This window comes from Cebus imitator, unplaced genomic scaffold (assembly GCF_001604975.1).
Source record: "Cebus imitator isolate Cc_AM_T3 unplaced genomic scaffold, Cebus_imitator-1.0 Scaffold335, whole genome shotgun sequence".
In the NCBI taxonomy this organism is placed as follows: domain Eukaryota; kingdom Metazoa; phylum Chordata; class Mammalia; order Primates; family Cebidae; genus Cebus; species Cebus imitator.
This window is the reverse complement of record NW_016107650.1, coordinates 820,118-825,844: the sequence shown is the minus strand read 5'-3', so window position 1 is coordinate 825,844 and position 5,727 is coordinate 820,118. Positions and strand designations below refer to the sequence as shown.

The window sequence follows — 5,727 nt, the reverse complement described above, 5'->3', positions numbered from 1 at the left end:
TTAAGCTGAGTCCTGAAAGATTTCTACAGATTGAGAAAACAGAAGAGATTGTTGAACAAAATAATGAACCCAAGCAGTGGTACACCCAGACACTGTGACTCCTACCTCCTGGTTATGAGCAGAGGCACTTCATAGTGGGAGATCAGATTGTAACAATGGGTAAATGCAGGAAACTATTAGCACTCCAGTGCAGGCAATGAGGTTGAACACAGTGTCCAGGGCTCAGAGCACCCAGCTCTTCCCCACAACTGTAAGCTCCAGAAATCCCTTACCCCATAAACACTCATGGTGGCTCAGCTTCCCTGATACAAAGGACATGGGCTACGGAAAGCAGGAAGAGACATGGAAGAAGAAAAAAGTAGTTCTTGTATAAAAAAAAAGATGTGGAAGGGGGTTAGTAAAAAGACCTTAGCAAGAGGACTGGTAATATAAATAGAAACAAGAGTATCTTTTGCAGCCAATGAGGGTGTAGTGGGCACTGGATGGAGGAAACAGATGAAGAGTTCAAGATGACTCCAAAGGTTCAACCCTCAGTGAATGATGGTATCCCTGAAAGAAATGGCAAAATCAAGAGTTCAAAAGGATGAGTCTGGTCTTAAACACTGATATCTCAGAAGGCCAAAGGGGTGGAGATGCTGAAAAAGTAACTGGGAAGACAAGACTCTCTAGAAAGAAACAGGGACTGAATGGTTAGACCCAGGAGTCATACAGATGAGAGAGTTAAAAGAGAAGTAGAGTAAAGAGCCAAAGGAAAAGAACACTAAGTACAAAGCTTTGAAAAAAAAAATGCTGCACTGGGGGTATGAAAGAGAAAGAGATGCGTAGAAAGCAGAAGGTAAGACAAGAGTGGCAGTGGACATTCAGAACGCCACACTGTCAGATGAACTAAGAAGTGAGTTTTAAGAAAGATGAAACGGTCCATAATAACGATGGTAATTGTGATAATAAAAATAACAGCCAAAAAGCCGCTCATGTTTACTGGTAAGAAGCCAAATACTTTTCCAGCATTATCTCAGTTACTCTTTTTTTTTTTTTTTGGGACGGAGTTTCGCTCTTGTTTCCCAGGCTGGAGTGCAATGGCGCGATCTCGGCTCACCGCTACCTCCGCCTCCTGGGTTCAGGCAATTCTCCTGCCTCAGCCTCCTGAGTAGCTGGGACTACAGGCACGCGCCACCATGCCCAGCTAATTTTTTGTATTTTTAGTAGAGATGGGGTTTCACCGTGTTGACCAGGATGGTCTCGATCTCTTGACCTCGTGATCCACCCGCCTCGGCCTCCCAAAGTGCTGGGATTACAGGCTTGAGCCACCGCGCCCGGCCATCTCAGTTACTCTTTACAGCACCTTCATAGATGTGTGGCATTATCACACCCAATAAACAGATGAAAAAACTGAGGCTTAAAGAGGTTGGCAAGTGACTAACATTAAGTTCACACAGAGAGGGAACGGCAGAGCCTGGATTTAAGTTTGGGGTCATCAGACTTGGGAGCCCAAGTTCTTAACTACACTATTCTGCCTCCTTCATCAAAAGATGAAGAAGGAGAAAAGGCCCCAACACTATGGGACACAGAAATCAATGCAAGAGCCATTTCGGTAAAGAGGGACAGAGGCCCTGTTTCAAAACATTGCAAAGTGAGTGTATAACAAGGAAGTTAGGACCGCAAATGTAAAACTGTGCACATGAAAGAGAATCACCAAGCAAACAGCTCTAAGCAGTAAAGCTTCTTCCTTCCTTCTTCCTTTCCCTCCCTTCCCCTTCTTTCTCTTTTTTTACTTTTCCCAACTTCCTGTTGAAGACATTCTTACTTTCTTTTCTCTCTGCACCCCCCTTTTTTCCTTCTTTTTTTTTAGAGTGAGAAAGAAGACTAAAGAGAAGAGCTTGGTGAGTGGCAGGCCATTCTGGGCCTGCTGTTGTAACTACAGATCTGCTGTAACAACACTCATTCGTTTACATATTTTCTTTGGTGGCTTTCACTCTACCACGGCAGAGATGAGTGACTGCAACAGAGATCCTATGGGTTCCAAAGCCTAAATATTTACTATACGGCTTTTTACAGAAGAGGTTTGCTGAGTCCTAATTAAGAGGCTTTATCATCTGGAAAAGAAGGTATCAAAAACGAAAGTAGAATGTTGAGTCATACAGAAATCTTTCCTCATCAAAGTCACCAGACAAAAACAAATGCAGTTATGAGACTTCAATCCTTCATTAATATGTTCTTTAACGTCTTTAGTGTCACCTGAGAATGATGACTGGCTATCAAGTTGGCAGCAGCGTTAGTCACAGAGGGTCTATTCTTTCTATATTCAGGTTTCTGGAAGCTTCAAGGTAAATCTCTCCTGAAGTGACTAAAATGGTTAAAATCTAAAAACTGCTAATCATAATGTCCCAAGAAATTCCCAAAGTGAAAAGGTGGCAATATACCTACTATATAATGACTCAAATAATTCAGAATAAAGCCATCTATGCAGAATTAAACATTCACATACTGCTCTTGTGCACAATTTTCTCTCAACTGATGAAACCTACTTTTAAGAATAAGCATTAAAGGTTGCTGCAGTAATTTTTTTGGGTGGGCAAAATCCCCTCTGAAGTAGGGGGGAAAAGTTGGAAAGATGCTGTATTAAGAAAAAAGTCTTGGGCCGGGCGTGGTAGCTCACACTTGTAATCCCAGCACGTTGGGAGGCCGAGGTGGGTGGATCACTTGAGGTGAAGAGTTTGAGACCAGCCTGGGCAACATGGTGAAACCCTGTCTCTGTTAAAAATACAAAAATTAGCTGGGCATGGTGGTGGACATCTGTAATTCCAGCTACTCTGGAGACTGAGGCAGGAGAATTGCTTGAACCCAGGAGGCGGAGGCTGCAGTGAGCTGAGATTGTACCACTGCACTCCAGCCTGGGTGACAGACTGAGCTGCAGCTCATAAAGGAACAGGAAACAAAGATTCAATGTAACTTCCATTGCTTTTCACGTTAAACACTAAAACCTGTTAATAATAGTAAACCATAAAATATTAGGCTAGTATTAGGTCCTTGCAGGAGAAGAAATTAGATTTTTAAGGGACTGGTAAGGTCAAAGTAATGACTTTCCTTCTCAAAAGTCCTGCTACTTCACTAGTATAACTTTTCTTCTCAACACATATTGGTTTACTTTTTCTTGCTTAAGTAATGCATATTTACTGTAAAACATTTAAACCATACTGAGAAGTATAACAGAATAAAATAAACCTTTCACACCACCTAAAATAACCACCATTAATAATGTGATGAACACCCTTTCACAAGCCTCTATGCCAATCTACATAGTCATCCATAATTTACCTAATTGGAACATTATGCATGACATTTTTATTATGGAAATATTTCTTTCATTTTAAGAAGAAGCGACAAAAAAATTAAATAACATTTGTAACAAAGAAAATAATGCAAACCATTCAGCATGGTCTAAAACGACAAAAATTTCCCTACTAGTTGATTATTTTCAATTCGCAGAGAAAATTCTTTTGAAAGCCTCTGCTTCTTTAATTCCTCAGGTGGCTTCCATTTTTATGTTTTTGATTTATGAATTATAGAAAATAGCAGTTGATTCCATGAAATAAAGACTAAACATTTAGCACACTCACAATACCATTCAACTTTCTCACTCTTAAACTTCTAATTTTAGTTTGTTTCATTACCTTTACTTCATTACTTTTATTGCGATTTTCAACATTTACAATCTGTGATGTAACAATAATTAAGTTTGCTATTCTTGTCTAAAATTAAAATTTTAAACCCTCTAAAATGTAGCTATAAAGTTGTGATTATGGCTGCCCCAGAGAAAGACATGCAAACTCCATGTCTCTTTACCTCGCAGCTGTAAAGTAGATTTTCCCAAAGCAGTGATTTTTAAAAACTTTCTTTTAGCTTGTATAACTTCTGTGATTTCATCTCTGCTACCATATTCTATTTATAACTTCTATTGTGTACTTTCCTGTTTCAGAATTTATTCAAGTAACTTTTTAAAATATGTAATATGAAGGAAATAGAACTTCTGAGTTCATATCTGAAAACAGCTAGGTATAGAATTCTTTTTCCAAATTAATCTGCTTCCAAACTAGGAAGACATTACCTTGTTTACATCCACTAATTAGAATTGAGGCTAAGAATTGAGGCTAAGAACCGATTCTCGTCCCCTCGTAAGACAGCCAGCCCATTTACTCTTTCTGGAACTCTTTTTTTTTGAGTCAGAGTCTCACTCTGTCGCCCAGGCTGGAGTGCAGTGGCACGGTCTTGACTCACCATAACTTCTACCTCCCAGGTTCAAGCGATTCTCCTGCCTCAGCCTCTCAAGGACTCGAGATTACAGGCTTGTGCCACTACGTCTGGCTAATTTTTCTTTCGTATGTTTAGTAGAGAAAAGGCTTCACCATGTGGGTCAGGCTGGTCTCAAACTCCTGACCTCCAGTGATCTGTCTGTCTTGGCCTCCCAAGTGTTGAGATTACAGGCATGAGCCATGGCGCCTGGCCTGGAACTAACTCTTTTCTTTCTGGAACTCTTTAAATTTTTTTTTTTTTTTCTATTCTAGGTGTTCTGGTATTTCACCAAGATATATTTAGGTGTGGGTCTTCTTGTCCACTCATTCCAATCAATTCCAGTGAATTATATCAACCCTAAGACTCACATAAAATGGTTTTCCATTCTTTATAATTTTGAAGTTCCATTAGAAGACTGTTGATTATTCAGTCAATTCACCATTTCACTACTTTGCTCTCATATTTTTCATCTCTGTCTTTATTATAAGCTATAAAGGTTTGCTCTACTTTTTTTCCCCAGAAGAGCAGCTTAGTTTATGTCCTATGAGTTTTTTAAATTCTGTATTAGAGTATCACAATTTTAATGGCTAAGCATTATTTCTTATTCTCTGACTACTCCTGTTCATAGCAGCCTATTCTTATGTTATGCACCTATCATTCTCTGTCCCCGTGAACTTACAATGATAATTTTTTTAAAGTTCTCTGCTGTCCTCTGCATTATCTGAGCTCAATTCCTTTGTCCATCTTGCTCTTTGACACACAAATTGTTTTCCTCAAATATCTTGTGAATTTTGGTTTTACTTAATTTTTTAAAGAGAAACATTTCACATTTTTTTTTATTATTATAATTCTGTTTCCTCGCTAAAGCTGGGTAGAGAGAAGAGGAATGCAGTAAAAGAGAAAAACACCTCAGTTTCTCTTTAGCATGTGTTAATTAATATACATCAAACTTTTAATTATTCAAAAGAATCTGGAAATTTGCTTCCTTTTTTTAATGAACCTGACATTGTCAACATAAAATCTGGGAATCTGTGTTCTACCCATGGAGGTGTGAAGGAATAAAGAGAAAGGTATAGAATGTCTCCAAAGCAGCAAATTTGATCACTTATCAGACTTTATCATCTATTATAATCAAAAGTTCCTAATATTTGCATAGAAACCTAAAATACACCTTACTGGCAACTGTCGATAGACAATTAAACATGCATATTTGGCATAAGAATTAGCCTACCTTTTCCTCCTTCAACATCTTCCCTCAAACTCTACTTAGATTTGTTGTCACTTTCAGAAACGAGTTCTTATTGTCCCACTGGAAATGATTCCAATGCTGGAAGACCTTTGCTCTGAGAGGTCAGTTAAGAATAGAAACCCAAGGCCGGGCGCGGTGGCTCACGCCTGTAATCCCAGCACTTTGGGAGGCCGAGGCGGGTGGATCAC

The 5,727-nt window shown here is 39.1% G+C and overlaps 1 protein-coding gene across 11 annotated transcripts in view; it reads right to left on the bottom strand.

Moving 5' to 3' along the window:
- The window catches only part of CARMIL1 (capping protein regulator and myosin 1 linker 1), a 351,508-nt gene that overhangs the window by 89,786 nt on the left and 255,995 nt on the right, over window positions 1–5,727 (bottom strand). The window lies entirely within an intron of this gene.